This window comes from Nicotiana attenuata, chromosome 2, assembly GCF_001879085.1.
Source record: "Nicotiana attenuata strain UT chromosome 2, NIATTr2, whole genome shotgun sequence".
Lineage (NCBI taxonomy): Eukaryota > Viridiplantae > Streptophyta > Magnoliopsida > Solanales > Solanaceae > Nicotiana > Nicotiana attenuata.
The window spans coordinates 71,283,394-71,301,542 of record NC_031990.1 but is presented as its reverse complement, the minus strand read 5'-3'; the positions used below and the strand labels follow the sequence as shown (position 1 = coordinate 71,301,542).

General features: G+C 41.1%; 1 pseudogene; it reads left to right on the top strand.

The window, feature by feature from the left end:
• Positions 13,073-17,817, top strand: LOC109220880 (annotated as a pseudogene).

The following is an 18,149-nucleotide window of genomic DNA, read 5'->3' as shown; positions in this document are numbered from 1 at the left end:
ACTAGACATATTCTCCCGAATTACTGGCCTTAGTTACAGCTCACTTAGATCGCACCCAAGGTTTCGTTATCCCTAATCCCACATTTAAACCCTTCGTGTTGATCCCTCATATACGTTAGGAGTGGTACCTAAATATACACTCTCTCCTGAGTAATGCATACTAAATAGGCACAGCCGATTGAGGGCCCTTCAATCAACAGCAATCATAATATAGTTGAACAAACAAAGAAATTCCTAAGGCAAATCCGTATTAACATATCTGAAATTCATCCTCCAAGAGGTTCCATCAAAACCCTAGATTAAATATTTAGCTATGCATAATCGTTTTCACAATCACAATAGTAGAATTCATCAGTAATGATCAAAACAAGAGGAAGAAAGGTAAAACTCTATGCCGAATCTTCCGCCTTGCCTCTTGCCTCTTCTTGCCTTCAATAATCCTTAAAAAACCTTGATACCTCCTCTTTGGGCGACTTGGGCTTCTTATATGTTAAGGAGAGTTTCCCCCGAAGTTACGAAATTACCCCTAAAAATAATTTTCCTCGAGGTGACGAGCGCGGCCGCGCATACCACGTTCTATTTTGCCTGAAGAGCGCGGCTAGAGCGCACCCGCGCTTGGCCCACACTCATTAATTTCAGTTGTTTTCTATTTTTTTCCTTCTTCTTTCAAGCGCATTCACCTCCGATTGGCTTTCCTTGCTCCAAAGTAGCTCCAAATGCTGTTCAATATCCTCCTAATCAAGACTTGCTCCTGCAAAGCACAAAATTCATAATTAGAGCCATTTGTTGTCATTTAGCCTTCATATAACAATAAAGCATAGCTAAGTTGGGGCATAAATGGTCACTAAACTACATGAATATAGCCTATTATCAACACCCCACGCTTCAACCATTGCTTATCCCCGAGCAACCAACCATACTCTACAGAGGTTCCTTCACTAAGCAACTTCTCTAATGTATCACACCAAGAACATACTACAAGGATTGAGTCCAATAGTGTAACATCTTTGCCTCAAGAGTTGACTCTCACATGCCGCGCAATATTCCTAACTTACTCACTTACTCTACACAGACGTCAAAATGTACCTTTCCTTCATGAATCAAGTGCCCTCACATCGCAAACGAGAGTAGTTCCACAAGCAATAAACATTCAGAACAATTAGGAACTCAAATAGACAAAATTCACTCACTCTCAGAAAGAACCTTCATATGCCACAAAAGATGCACCATAGGCTTGCCCGTAGTGTACTACTCTACTAATCGAGCTCATTCAGTCTAGGATCAAATAGGACTTTATTTGGTTGTAATGTAGGCTAAGGGACGGGTAGGATACATTTGGATATAAGAGTGACTACACCTCCCTAAGCACTTTAATATATATACTTTCACATTCATAACCCCACACTTATGCCAAACCAAGACGCCACCTTTTACATCAGTATATATTAACTCCCTGCTTCTTTAACTCCCTAAGCACTATATATTTTTTTTTGTTTTCACAACAATGTAACTATTTTCTTCTTCTTCTTTTTTTCTTTTTTTTCTTACTTATTCAAAATCGTGCACCTTTCTCCTGATTTCGTTAGTTCCACTAAAAATCCAAACCAACCACCCCACACTTTAACTTTACCAGTTCATCACAATTCAAGTGCTTACGGGATGTGAAAGGGTTCAAAAATATGATTCATTCGAACAATTGGGTGAGGCTTGTAATGTGGTTGCCAAGGAAATAGGATTACAGGCTCAAAGGGGTTAACTACGGTACATAACACTTAGGCGGGTAAAATATACATATCTGGTTCAACAAAGAAACGCCTATATCACTTCCAAGACCGAATAAAACTACTATTTTGCTTTGCAAACACACAAGGCAAGTTCTAGGCATCAAATGCAGTGCACAGAATATAATAGATCTAACACACACATGGCACATGACTCACTCCAGATTGGCTTATCAAAACACTCTCGTCTGAGTACTTAAGTCAACTTAAGAACATACAATTTAAGGCACTCTACCAAGAATCGACAGATGAGACTAAGCGTCACACTAAAGTGTCTATTGTATTCAAGGCGTAACAACGTTAAGAGATTCTCTTTCCATCTCAACTCATAGCCCATAAGTACCTAAAAAATAAAAAAAATAAAAAAACTAACTACACCCGGTTCAAACAAAACCCTTGGAAAACCCAATGGGGAATTGATACACTACCTACAAAAGAAAATCTTTTCTTCTCTTTTTCTTGTTTTTTATTTTTTTTTATTTTTTTTATATTGACTTAGACCCTCAAGAAACCCGTTGAGTGATATACATCATCGGGACAAGTCGAATCACATATTTAGACAACTAACTAACAACCAAAATCAAAAAAACCAAAGACCAAAATCAAACTATGTTCCTACATATATACAACATACAAACGAAGCATCCCCACCCCACACTTAAAAAGATGGCATGTCCCCATGTCATACAAAATAAATAAATGCAAGGTAAAGGAACTTCCCTGACAGATCAGTCTTGATCGGAGATAGTGCCAGGGTCAAGGTGACACGCCCGACCCAAAGCACGCAGCCAGACCATGATTTTCTTTTCAGATTTAGCATTCTGGGTGGCCAAAGCATCAACTCGCGTCCCCAAGTCTGTGACAGTTGTACGCATCCCTTCCATCTCCTGCTCTAAGGCTGCTAACCGAGTAACCCGACCGACCCCAGATGGTCCTGCAGCTTCCGCAACATGCTCATGGGACGGCGACTCGGCTCCTACTTCCTCCTGCTCATCCTCTTCCTCCTCAGGTGCATCTGAGTCATCACTATCATCACCACCAGGTGCCACAGGCTCCTTCCCAGTAGTTACCTTATCTGCTCAAAACTTTGCCTCTCTCGGCACTTTTCCATCCACGCTCAAGTTTTCCGGCACCCGAGCTGCCCGGCATAGCCTAGTGACTAGGGAAGGGAAGAAGAAACCATATCTCTTCACCGGAAAACGACTAAACATCTCCTCATGAATAAGCTTGGCCACGTCAAAATTGTGACCATTCATAAAATACCAAATCAATGCAGCTCGAGGAGCATTCACTTCCGTGGTGTTGGAGGACGGGAGCAGACGGTTGTTAATAACATGCAGCCAACACTTCCCTTCAAAGGTGAGTGCCACTGAATGGAACTTATGCCCTTGTTTCATCCACATAATCTCCTTGCCATGCACACAAATTGTTTCAAAGAATAACTCCTACTGAGTGTATTTTCTGCCATAGGCTTCATAGTAATCCTCCATCTCTGCCACAGGTGCGGGCAGCCAGTATATTCTCCGGATAGCCTTAATAGAGGCGTCCACAGACTTCTTGCGCATTGTGACCACACCATTCACATGTTCTTTAATGTTAGCATAGAACTCGCGCACAACTATCAAATTCCCATCATCCGGTTCTTCAAAGAAAATTTCTAGCCCTTGCCTGACCAGCTCATTGTACAAGTTTGGACAGCCATATTGGAGCGACCCTATATCCATGCCCCTTTCCGGTATTGTTTCTTGGGTGGAGACGAACCTATTACTATCATAAGGACGAGCAGGAGCTGAAGCGCGCGCTCTGGAGGATCCAGCTTGGCTGTTGGATGAAGCACCGGTGGTTCGGCGTTTCTTGAAGGTGCCATAGTACCATCAAGAACATCATCAATGAAACACAAGAGATGTGAACCAAAGGTGGTTTCTTAGACTTCATCCGCCCAATTGGTCACAATTAACATTAACAACTCACTGAGGCATTTTAACAACCACCTTGTATGCACCATTCACCGGAGTCCCTAATTAACAAATTTATAAGCCAAAATCCATCACAATTGCCCCAATGTCACCCACGTTTGTTAAGAGATACATTTACAACAACCTCAACAAACCCACTAGCATACAAGAGCATACTACAAAAATAAAAAAATCTACTAAAGAAAAGAAAAAAAAACTACCACATCACCAAGAACTCAACTATCCCAACAAGAATAGAAACAATTGATCTTACCTGGTAGAGATGTGATTAGGGTAGGTAAAGGGACTGTTAGAGGAGAGAAGAGAGTGGATTGTGTGTGATTTGATCGTGAATGGGGAGTATGAGGGTTGGGGTTCTTTGGGAAGAAATAGAGGAGTTGGGTGTTTTGATTTGGGAGTGAGGGTTTAGATTTGGGCGTGAGTAGAATAGAAGAGGGAGAGAGATATCAGGTTGGGGGGGGGGGGGGGTATAAGGTTAGGTAGTATTACAATTAAAAGACAAAACTATTAATAAAAAGAAGTAAAACAAAAAAAATTAGCTTAAACTCAAGTGGTAGGCGGAATGGTACAAGCGCGGTCCAAGCGCAGTCCGAGCTCGGCCGCGCTTGTAAAACAGAATACTTTTCCATATGCGCGGTCTGAGCGCGGCCACGCTCCTGGGCAGAAACCTGAGGCAGAATACATTGCAATATGCGCGGTCTGAGCGCAGTTCATGCCCGGCCGTGCACCTGGGCCTTGAGATTTCTCAAATTTTTACCTCTCTCTTCAGCGTCAGATGGCCATATCACTTGCCCAAGCTCACCTGCACTTGTTGGTACTTACAAAAATCAAAATAACAAATTCTAACTACACTGAAATCACTACGCATTGGGTTGCTTCCCAACCAACGCCTTAGTTAATGTCGCGGCACGACAAATACAACAAATCAATGGGTTGCCTCCTATGAAGCGCCTAATATAACATCGCGGCACGACGCAGATAAGCGCGATTAAGGTACGCTCAACTTTGGAGGCTTGATTAAATGGGTCACTGACATTTTCTTTGCTTCCTCCATGCCCACATAATGTTTCACTCTATGCCCATTGACTCTAAATGTGCGAGAGTCATCGCAACAATCTCTACTGCTCCCGTGGGGCGAACTTCAACCACACGAAATGGGCCTGACCATCATGATTTCAATTTGCCCGGAAACAACCTCAAACACGAATTGTATAGCAATACCGTATCTCCAGGTTTAAAATTCCGCTCAATAATATTCATGTCATGTATCATCTTCATTTTCTCCTTGTATAATCTTGTGCTCTCAAAAGCGTGATATCTGAACTCATCCAGCTCATGCAATTCTGTTACTCTGCTTGTTCCGGTTGCTTCACTATCGAGATTCAACTGTCTCAATGCCCACCAAGCTTTATATTCCAACTCTACGGGTAAATGACACGCCTTCCCAAACACCAATTTGTATGGCGACATGCCAATTGGAGTTTTGGAAGCGGTTCGATATGCCCACAGTGCATCGTCTAACTTCCTTGCCCAATATGTTCTAGTTGCATTCACAGTTTTTGTCAGCACACTCTTTATTTCTCTATTTGAGACTCCCACTTGCCCGCTTGTTTGTGGATGATATGGGGTGTCCACCTTGTGGCATACATCATACTTCTCAAACAACTTAGTAAAGGCTCGATTGCAAAAGTGAGTGCCTCCGTCACTAAATTGCCCTTGGGGTGCCAAATCGGGTGAAAATGTTCTTCCTCAGAAAACCAATTACCCCCTTTGCATCATTTGTAGGGAGTGCTGTAGCTTCCACCCATTTGGACAAGTAGTCCACATCGACGAGTATGTACTTGTTGCCATATGAGCTGACGAACGGCCCCATGAAGTCGATCCCCCATACATCAAACACTTCTACTTCCTGAATTGGGTTCATGGGCATCTCATGTCTGCGGGAAATGTTCCCCGTCCGTTGGAATTCATCACAACCCTTTATCCATAGATATGCATCTTTGAACATTGTTGGCCAATAGAACCCTTACTCCAAGACTTTCGCAGCTGTCCTCACTCCCCCGAAGTGCCCACCATATGGTGACGCATGACAAGCCTGCAAAATAGAAGACTGGTCTATCTCAAGGATACATCTCCGGATCATGTTATCAACACAAATCCTGATCAGATAAGGCTCATCCCAATAATACATACGACAATCACGAAAGAACTTTTTCTTTTGAACAGAAGAAAGGTCATAAGGAACAATACCGCTAGCTAGGTAGTTTGCAATGTCTGCATACTATGGCGCTTCCTCGAGACTCATTGTTAGTAGTTGTTCATCTGGAAAGGTTTGCAGAATCTCTTCTACCTCAGCCTTCTTTTCAACTCCTTCCAGCCTGGATAAATGGTCAGCTACTTGGTTCTCCGTTCCCTTTCGGTCACGGATCTCCAAATCAAATTCTTGCAGCAGTAGCACCCATCGAATCAGGAACGATTTTGACTCCCTCTTTTCAATTAAGTACCCGAGAGCAGCATGGTCAGTATAAACAATTACCTTTGAGCCTATTAGTTACGACTTGAACTTGTCAAATGCGAACACCACTGCCAGTATCTCCTTTTCGGTCATAGTGTAATTTAGTTGGGCTTCACTCAACTTCCTACTTGCATAGTATATTGGATGCATGATTTTATCTTTTCGTTACCCAAACACACAGCGTAGTCACTAGCATCACACATCAGATCAAACAGTTGCTCCCAGTTGGGGGCCACTATGATAGGTGTTGTCACCAGTCTCTTCTTTAATTCCTCAAAAGCTACCCTGCATTCATCAGAAAACACAAAAGGATGATCTTTTTCAAGCAAATTACACAAGGGGTTAGAAATTTTGGAAAAGTCTTTTATAAATCTCCTATAGAAATCGGCATGCCCAAGAAAACTTCGGATTGCTTTGATTGAGGTGGGTGGTGGAAGCTTTTCTATCACATCAACTTTTGCACGATCCACCTCAATTCCTTTACTTGACACTAGGTGTCCCGAGACTATACCTTCCTGTACCATGAAATGGCACTTTTCCCAATTGAGTACCAGATTAGCCTTTATAACCTTTTCAAAACTCGCCTCAAGTTCACAAGGCAATCATCGAATGAATTTCCCACCACTGAGAAGTCATCCATGAAAACCTCCATTATCTCCTCTACCATATCTGTGAAGATGGCCATCATGCATCTCTAGAATGTGGCAGGTGCATTGCATAGGCCAAACAGCATTCGCCAAAAAGCATAGATTCCATAAGGGCAAGTGAACGACGTTTTCTCTCTATCCTCTGAGGCAATGGAAATCTGATTATACCCCGAGTACCCATTCAGGAAGCAAAAGTGAGACCTCCCTGCCAATCTATCTAGCATATAATCAATGAATGGCAGTAGGAAGTAGTCCTTCCTGGTGGCCAAGTTCAACTTCCTGTAGTCCATACAGATTCGCCATCCTATGACTGTTCGTGTAGAGATCAACTCATTCTTCTCATTTTTCACTACCGGCATACCTCCCTTTTTCGGCATACACTGCACTGGGCTAAGCCAGTTGCTGTCAGAGATAGGGAATATGATTCCCACATCTAACTATTTGATCACTTCCTTTTCCACCACTTCTTTCATGTTAGGGTTCAGCCTTCTTTGAAGTTCTCTGGAAGGTCTGTGCCCATCTTCCAGCAGAACTTTATGCATACAGAAGGCCGGGCTGATCCCCTTAATGTCTACAACGGTCTATCCAATTGCAGTCTTGCACTCAGTTAGTACCTGCAAAAGTTGTTCTGCCTGCATATCTAACAAACTGGATGAGATAATAACAGGTAGAGTTGAGTCAGGTCCTAAGAATGCATACCTGAGATGGGATGACAATGGCTTCAGTTCCAGCTTTGGTAGCTCTTCGATTGACGGCTTAGCTAGAGGAGTTTTTCTTTCCTCCAAGTGCAAAGGCTCAAATTCAAGCTCCCTTTTCCAAAAACCTTGACCTTCAAGAGCAAGTACCCACTCTGCTAAGTCTTCACCATTAGCTTCGTCTAAGTTCATGAGACAAGTTGCTAGAGGGTCTTTAAGGTTCAATGCTGCATCGTCCTCCTCCAACACTACATCCACCGCATCTGTTAGAGAGCAATTGGCAAATTCACTGGGTCTGCACATAGATTTCTGCATATTGAATGTTATCTCTTCATAGTTCAATCTCATTTTGAGCTCTCCAGTTTCACAATCAATTAGAGCTCTCCCAGTGGCCAAGAATGGTCTTCCCAAAAGTATGGGAATTTCCTCGTCAACCCGACAGTCAAGGATGACAAAATCTGCTGGAAACACAAACTTCCCAACCTGCACCAATACATCATCTAGAATCCCGGAGGTCCTTTTCACAGTTCGGTCAGCCAGCTGTAGTAGCATAGATGTGGTTCTAGCTCTTCCAATGCCTAGCCTTTTGCAGATAGCTAGGGGCATAAGGTTTATGCTTGCTCCCAGATCACATAGTGCCTTAGCAAATGCAAAGTTGCCTATTGTGCAAGGGATTGTGAAACTCCCTGGGCCAGACAGCTTCTCAGCTATGGGTCTCGTCACAACAGCACTGCAGGTCTGAGTCAGTGTAAGCGTGGCCAAGTCTTGGAAGTCAAACTTGCGGGAAATCAAGTCCTTCATCATCTTTTCATACCTAGGCATTTCCTTTAAAGCATCAATCAATGGAATATTTACCTGAATGTGCTTCAACATCTCCAAAAATTTCTTGTACTGCTCATCTTTTTGATACTTAGCCAATCTCTGTGGGAATGGTGCTGGAGGTTGCTTCTTCCCTGTAATTTGGATTTTCTGTTGTTCAGGAACTACCTCTAATGTCGGTTCCGGTGGAGTTTCAGTCTCTTTCTCAACCACATCTTCTTTGTTGGTGTTTTCTTGTGCATTCTGTACAGTCACCTCAGTTAAACCTGTTGAATCATCTATCTCAATGGGTACTGGAACCAGTGTCTCGGTCGGCCTGCTTTCACGAGCAATTTCTTGCTCCAGATCTAAGTCCCTGCCATTTCGGAGACTCACTGCCATCGGCTGCTTCGGGCCCTACTCGTTTGGATTGATTTGGGTGTCTACAGGTAACGTCCCATGAGGACGATTATTTAGGGCCATGGAAATCTGTCCTAACTGGATCTCGATATTTTTGATAGCTGACTCATGTGAGTCTACTCTGTCAGCTAGCTTTCCAGTGGACCCAATCACTTGTTGCATCATACCCTCGAGTTTAGCAAACCCATCTTCATGTCGCACAGTCTGTTGTTGTGGAGGTTGTTAATAAGCCTGCTACTGATTTTGCTGGTTGCACCCTTATTGCCTTTGGTAAGGCACCATTTGCCCCTGTAGTCGCATAGCCCCATGATTATTGTTGTTATTGTACAGCTGCTGAGCTGGTCTGTACTGTTGATTTTGCTTACCCCAATTCTGACCACCTGGTCTCGGTCCCCCGTAGTTGGCCACATAATTCATGTTCTCCTGATATTGTTAATTCTCACCTTCAGCACTCCATGAGCAGACATATGGCTGATTAATGCATGATGTGCATAGCCCCAATTAGTTGCATCAACTATGTGTACCTGCTCCTTCTGGCCTGATTCTTCCACCTTTTTGGTGAGGATGCTCATTTGTGTCATCAAAGTAGCCATATTTTCAGCTATGGAGTTAGCTGGGTCTAGAGCCACTGAGTGAACCACAAGAGTGATCGGAGCGTTCCTTGTTGTCCATCCTGAGTTTTGTGCCATCTTGTCAAGTAGGATCTTGCTCTCTCTGAATGTCTTGCTCAAAAATGCTCCACCTGCTGAAGCATCAACATTAGCTTTCAAAGTATCTGCTAAACCCATGTAAAATCTCTGCCCAAACATCTGCTCCAGAGTACCATGATGTGGACATGTAACCAGGAGACCCTTGAATCTCTCCCACGTCTCATGCAGCTTTATTTGAAGCTCAATATCTCATCAATTTTTTGAGTAGTCTTGTTGGGTGGGTGAAATTTGCTCATATATTGCTTGACTAATTCCTCCTAAGTAGTGATGGAGTTGATAGAGAGTGAATTAAGCCAAGTCTGGGCTGCTCCTGACACTGAGCATGGAAACAACAACAAACTTATTGCTTCCGGTGTGACATTGTGTTGTCTCTGCGTGGCACAGATTGAGAGGAAGTTCTTTAGATGTTGCTGAGGATCTTCAACGTATGACCCAGAGAATAGTCCCTTGTTCTGCAACAGATGTAGCATGTTATTTGTGATCTGGAATGAGTCTTCTTGTATCTGAGGGACTACAATAGCAGCTGCTAAGTTGTCAGCTATGGGTTGTGCCCAGTCATATAGTGCTGCTTTTGGCACAAGAGGTGCCACACCCTGATCATTTGGGTCATTCACGTTGTCCCTGTTGTTTAGATTACCGTCTTCCATGTCTGGTTCAATTCTTTTGATTGAATTTTGTTGTTGTTTGCCTTTCCTGTTGGCACGGTTCAATGCCTTGAACACCTTCTCAGGATCTGATAATGCTTCGAACAATTCTCCAGTTCTTGAGGAGTTTCTAGGCATGCACCTGTGAAAACCCATCTACAAACATTAGAATTTCAGTGATCAGTTTAAATTGAAGAAAATTGACTACACTAAAAGTTTCTGCACTTTTTTTTTAACCGCAATCAATAACACCGTTAATTCCCCGGCTACGGTGCCAAAATTTGATCACTATAAAAAGGAAAAAGCGGGCAAATATATTCCGGTTAACAAGTCCGGGGTCGAATCCCACAGGGAATTAACCTATCAATCACAGCTATTGGACTCACAGAAATTCACGTATTCAATCTTCAGATATTTGATTAACAATTTGGGTGTTTATTAACTAAATATTATGTAATAAAAATGCAGTAAATTAAGACTGGTTATAGACTGATTGTAAACAAGAATGAGAATGGTCCAAGGTTATGATTTCCCCTCTTGTCGGAATCCTTTCCGCTATGTTTGCTATAAATTTGTCTAAATCTTCTCTATCGATCATGAGCACTCTGACTGTCGTAACTCTCTCCTGAGTAATTACAACAATATACTAGACATATTCTCCCGAATTGCTAGCCTTAGTTACAGCTCACTTACATCGCACCCAAGGTTTCGTCCTCCCTAATCCCACATTTAAACCCTTCGTGTTGATCCCTCATATACGTTAGGAGTGGTGTTGTTCAACAACTACCTAAATATACACTCTCTCCCGAGTAATGCATACTAAATAGGTACAGCCGATTGAGGGCCCTTCAATCAACAACAATCACAATATAGTTGAACAAACAGAGAAATTCTTAAGGCAAATTTGTATTAACATATCAGAAATTCATCCTCCAAGAGGTTCATCAAAACCCTAGATTAAATATTTAGCTACGCATAATCGTTTTCACAATCACAATAGTAGAATTCATCATTAATGATCTAAACAAGAGGAAGAAAGGTAAAACTCTATGCCGAATCTTCCGCCTTGCCTCTTGCCTCTTCTTGCCTTCAATAATCCTTCAAAAACCTTGATACCTCCTCTTTGGGCGACCTGGGCTTCTTATATGTTAAGGAGAGTTTCCCCCGAAGTTACAAAATTACCCCTGAAAATAATTTTCCTCGAGGTGACGATGCGGCCGCGCTTGGACCGCGCTTGGGCCGCGCATACCACGTTATATTCTGTCTGACGAGCGCGGTTGGAGCGCGGTTGGAGCGCGCCCGCGCTTGGCCCGCGCTCATTAAGTTCTGTGGTTTTCTATTTTTTTGCTTCTTCTTTCAAGCGCATTCACCTCCGATTGGCTTTCCTTGCTCCAAAGTAGCTCCAAACACTGTTCAATGTCCTCCTAATCAAGACTTGCTCCTGCAAAGCACAAAATTAAAGCCATTTATTATCATTTAGCCTTCATATAACAATAAATCATAGCTAAGTTGGGGCGTAAATGGTCACTAAACTACATGAATATAGCGTATCAGTTGTTTTCTATTTTTTTCCTTCTTCTTTCAAGCGCATTCACCTCCGATTGGCTTTCCTTGCTCCAAAGTAGCTCCAAACGCTGTTTAATGTCCTCCTAATCAAGACTTGCTCCTGCAAAGCACAAAATTCATAATTAGAGCCATTTGTTGTCATTTAGCCTTCATATAACAATAAAGCATAGCTATGTTGGGGCGTAAATGGTCACTAAACTACATGAATATAGCCTATTATCAGCTATGATATTCTGTATTATATATTTTGGAACCGGCTAATCAATGTGAATGAGATGATATATACTAATAACAATAAGAAAAGGGGCCTTTTAACTATGGATTGGGAAGAATATCGAGCCTTAGTGCAATTTTGTTAACTTGACCTGTAAATTTTCGCTTTGGTAATAAAATTTGATAATTACCCCCCTCCACCCCCCACCCCCCACCCCTCTCCCAAAAAAAAAGAGAATAAAAAAAAGGGCCATAAAAGCCAGTAACGTCCCTTTTTCTTAGCTTTCTGGTGAGGGCACAAACTATGATAGAAAAACATATATAATGAATTTTTTTATTTTTTTGTAATACAAATAAACCCGTGACTCTCTTCTTTATGCAAAATAATGGTAATGTGTTTTTAGTTCTACTTATAAACTCTTAACATGCATTGTGATGATCAAAATATATATATGCGATGAGTGTAAACCCTCTTTCGAACACAAGAGTTGTTGAGACCAAACTTCTTTTTAGACTTTTAGTTGTTGTGTCGCCATGACGACTTCTTTTTATTTCCACCTCTTTGTTTAAAACAAAAATATATATATGATGTTTCGATTTGACTTTTAGTTGAATATATGAAATATAATTATGAAAAATACCTTTGGTTTGAAGTTGCACACCTGCATGTTTAGATTATCTTTTAAAAAAAGTATCTTTAGTTTTAACAGAAAATATTTGAATGACATATTTGTTTACCCTCAAATTCGGATAATAATTAAACTTATATTATGGTTTTAAGGATACGCGATTTCGTTCAATGCCAATTGATTAGGAAGAAAGTAAATGAACAAATTAGAGAATAAAATAAATCAAACTAGTATGCTAGCCATGTCTCGACCTTGATTCGAGGTAGTCTTGGGGTGGAACAATAAGAACAGTAAAAGCTAAAGCAACTCTGATGAACAGTAAGTGAAATAGCAGGAAAGTAACGAATGTATATATTCTTATCAGTGAATCATGAATCCTTACAAATGAATGGGATCCCTCTTTATATAACAGATGAGTCCTAAATAAGGTGCACTTCTAATTATAGTAGAAAACCATATTAACATCTGATTAACCGCTATGGATTTTCGTTCCGAGATTCACGCCACGATCCTCGACCGATCGCGGATATCTCGTCTTTTCTGTTATCAAGTTATACCGATGTCACTCGGAGTCTATCTCTTTATGGCCGCGATTGACGTCGATCTTGGTAGGCTTCGATTCCGGACTCGACGTCCTAGCTCCTTGACGCGACATTCCCATCTCGAGCAAAGGACGAAATCAGGTAGCCCCGATTTCTACCGTATACAATGTTTGAAATCTGAAACATGTTTAGATTTCATGTTGAAGCCTCATATTGTCATTTTAGAGAAAGAGCTCTCATATCTAACATATGTTTTGAGAGATGTTGCAAAGGTGCATCATGAACATGAAATTCTTAAAGATCTTCAGAGGCATACTATCAATTTGGCATATGAAACTGAGGTTGCCGTTGACTCTATTCTTGGTCAATGTAATACTCTTTGGTATCTTTTTTGCTCACGTCCTACAATTTTAAAAGAGATCAAGCATATTAGTGCGGAGGTGACCAGGATGTGGCCGGAGAACCTTGCTCTTAAGCCCTGCTCTGTGGTAGAGCCATCTAAACATATGCCAACTCAACACAGCAATCTTATGAAGGATGAGGAGATAGTTGGTTCTGAGAATGACACGAAAAGAATAATTCGGTATCTGACACGAGGGACAAATGAGCTAGATGTCATCCCAATTGTTGCGATGGGTGGACAAGGTAAAACAACTTGTGCTAGAAAGTTGTACAATAATGACATCATTGTTTATCATTTTGATGTTCGAGCATGGTGCGTCATTTCCCAAACATATAGCCGGAGAGAGCTATTACAAGAGATTTTCAGTCAAGTTACTGGTTCCAAGGACAAGGAAGATAAGGATGACATCCTTGCAGACAAGTTGAGGAAAAGCCTAATGGGAAAGAGATATCTCATTGTCTTGGATGATATGTGGAATTTTATGGCATGGGATGAGTTAAGCCTTTGTTTCCCTGATGTTGTAAATATAAGCAGAATTGTAGTAACAACTCGTCTTGAGAAAGTGGGTGAACATGTCAAATACCATACTGATCTTTATTTCCTTCCATTCCTCACACCCGAAGAGAGTAGGGAATTATTGCAGAAAAAAATATTTCAAAACGAAGCATTCCCACTTGAACTACACGATGTGAGTCTAGATGTTGTAAGAAGATGCAAAGGGTTGCCCCTAGTGGTTGTCTTGGTAGCTGGAACAATCAAAAAGAAGAAAATGGAAAGATGTTGGTGGCATGAGGTTAAAAAAGCTCTATTTTCCTATCTTGACCGTGAGTCTGAAGACTATAGTCGGGCAACTATGCAGTTAAGTTATGATAACTTACCCGACTATTTAAGACCTTGCCTTCTCTACATGGGGATGTTTCCAGAGGACCAAAGGATTTCAGTGTCTAAATTGATACGTTTATGAATAGCGGAAGGCTTTGTGCAGGACGTTGAGTCTGGGAGATTAATGGAAGAGACAGCTGAAGGTTACTTGATGGATCTCATTAGCAGTAACGTAGTAATGGTTTCAAGAACAAGATATTACGGTAAAGTCAAATACTGCCAGGTTCATGATGTAGTGCTTCACTTTTGCTTGGAGAGGAGTAGAGAAGAAAAGTTTATGTTGGCAGTGAGGGGGAACATTCAACCTTCCGATTTGAAGGAAAGTCGAGTGAGCTTCAGTTTCAGTAATGATCTTTCCAAGTTTGCATCCAAAATGCGGAAGCCTTTCCACCAACACACTGATAACCACCAATAGAGGAGAATCTTTATATTGGAATCCCTTCAGTCAGGTTATTAATTTGATGAGGCTTCTTAAGGTCTTGGATTTGAGTTCCCATAAATTGGGTCGTTTGTCGTTAGCTACCATGAATTCACCTCAAGTGTTTAATGCATGCGCAGTTATCTGTGAATTTTTGGAAAATGAAAAAATTAAGGCATGTAGAATTTACTAAAGCTTGTTTTTTTTGAGAAATGATTCTGATGAAGAAAAGAATTGTCACAAATTGGAGACTCTTACCCAGCTTCAATCACTTCGCCTTTTCTTTCACTTGTTCCACCCAAGTTACACTTGCCGTCAAATGTAAAGAAATTATTACTATGCGGGACTCGGATAGAAAGCACGATTTTCTTCATTGCGGGACTATTAAGTCTGGAGTATCTCGAATTAAGGGATCCGTATTTTATTCATTCTGGAGAGTGGTGCCTTGGAGATATCACGTACGTTCCATAAATTAGGGTGTTGAAACTTGTGAACTTAGGTATCTCAAGGTGGGATGCGTCAGAGGAATCTTTTCCCCAGCTTGAAACACTTGTTATAAAAATGTATTGGCTTGAAACACCCTTCTATTGTAGCAGTTGGATCATGGGGGGGGGGGGGGGGGTGTTTTCTTTCTCAGTGTTTTGCATATTTCCTATTCTGTTATGCTTTGTTTCATTGTCGTAAAAGTTGTGTTGCTTTCAAGTAATTTCAACTATCATTGTTTTGTTGAAAGACATGTTATTCCAGTCTGCACGACTATATACATATATTCTTCATATACATTAAGGATACCATCATCATAGAAAAAACACCAGAAATTATAGAGCTCTGCCAACGAAAATAACAGTATGAATAAAACAAACATTTGAGGTCTGTATCCAGGACATTATGAAGTTAAACAAAATATGGGCATAGAGGTTTCAAGAGGAGAAATAGATGCAAATCTGCAACATTTGGGGTGTGGTTGGTATGAAGGCCAATAATAACTAAGAAAACCAGTTGTTTTCCAAGTTATTTTCCAATAGAGAAATAGTAAAACATGTGAAACTAAAAATTTGAACAGATCTTGGACAAAGTTATTTTCCATTAATTAATCATTGGAAAAGACAATTGGTGAGCTCTACTACTTGTTTGTATGTATATTAACTAATGCAACCATTTACTTTGAAAGCCAATGCGGATGGATACTAACCAATTAGCTGTCTCTCTGTATTAATATAATATATACGTTATTCATTAACTGATGGTAACATTGACAAATACTGCAACCATTGCCTTTTGGTAACATTTGGATCCAGTCCATATGCATTAAACATGAGTCTGGTCGAACCATATTTATTCATGCTCATATTAATCTTTTCTTCTTAATTAGAGTTATCATCACAAGTTTTCTCCTACTGCAAACTTTGGCCTTTATCAGGTATATTTCCATGAACTTTCTAATTTCACTTGACATGTTATTTTGTTCAAGGTCCAATTATGAGCTGGACCATTAATCCTATCTGTCAGAATATATGGATTACCTCGACAAGAATCTAAATGATGCGCCGAGGTATCTAGTCAAGTCTGACCCTTTTTTGTGGAAAGGAATCAAAATCCTTCAAAAGAAAATGAGATTTTCGAGATACTTATATGCCACGGAGATAAATAGTTACGTCGACCATGAGAAGCTGGAAGGTCTGGAGACTCGAATTCAGTTCATGGCTGACAGCTCTGCCTTGCTCTTTGGCTTAATAAGATTGAAGATGATACATATTTTGATGAGGTTAAAGATGATGCAGATTTCGATGATGAAAATGATATTATCTTGAGTAAAGATAAAACTTCCTTATTGTATACGGTCGAGATCGAATGCCTTCGCTCTATATATACTTGAGAGGTCGTCAGAAGTCTGAGTCCGGGTAAGGCCAGGTTCGAGCTCGAGGGACCAGACCCGAGTTCGAAGGTGAAGCACGATGCATACCGAGGTCGGGTGTGTTCTACCCAAATAGTACCGTTATGGATTTGTACCAGAGCGAGCTAGATTCCTGCCACGTCCCTAAGATCATGGCGCGAATTCCGAAATAGGATCGTACAATTCCGTACTAGGCGGTTAAGACAGCTATAACAAGAATATTCCCTACTGTAAATAGAAATATTCCTTATTTAGGGTTCCTCTATTCTAAAAAGGGAACCCCAATCATTTGTAAGACCATCTTTTTACTGAGCAAAGAATATACTCTCTACCTTTTTGCCTACTATTCATCAGCATTGTCATTTAGCTCTATTGTTCTTATCTTGCTTTTATACTTATTCTTATCATACCAAGCCTACCTCGAGGTCCCTGTGCTCGAGGTCGTAGCTGTTGAATGACGTTGGGTTTGATTCACCTTTCTCTTTCATTTTTACTTCACATTTCATGATTATTAATTGGTATTGAATTAAACCACGTATTTTTAAAACCACAAATCAAATTTAATTGTTACTCTTATTTTTCGAGGTAAACAGTTTGGCGCCCACCGTGGGGCTAAAGATAATAGTGATATTTCTTTACTGATTCTTATTACACACGTTATCTTTACACTTTTTCTTGTCAAGAATCTTTGATTTTCAGGCTGAAACATGTCTAGCTCACAAAATGCACCTGTTCCTGGCAATGAGGGTCTTGGAGAGATCAACAATGTAGGGGTCGGTGTACCACCAATAAACCCTGGGGATGTTACAAACATGGAACCAGTTGATGTTGGTTCTCATATTGTTATAAACACTAGCCTAGGCACAGACCCCAAGGGAGCATACGCAGGGACGCTCGACCAGGGGACCAAGGAACGCCAGGAGGAGTTAGCCTCCAAGTGATATTTTAGATTTTGCAGGCTCAGCAGATCGCCATCGCTCAACTTCAAAGTCAGAACAAGACCCCGAGTGTAGCTGAACGTGAGAACAATCGACGTGCCGAAACAACGCCGGAAGGACCAAAATTGAAACAGCTCGGGGACTGACCCCATCATTATTAAAATGCACGAAGAACTCACTAAGAGGATCGAGTCCGGAGAAAAGAAAATTGAGGATAACGACAAGAAGGTGGAGACTTATAACTCCCGTGTAGACCAGATACCGGGGGCACCTCCAGTCTTGAAAGGTCTAGATGCCAAGAAGTTTATACAAAAACCATTCCCTTAGAGAGCAGCCCCAATGCCCATTCCTAAGAAATTTCGCATGCCCGATATACCCAAGTATAACGGAACAACCGACCCCAACGAGCATATTACTTCGTACACTTGCGGGATCAAAGGAAATGACTTGAATGATGATGAAATCAAATCAGTGTTGT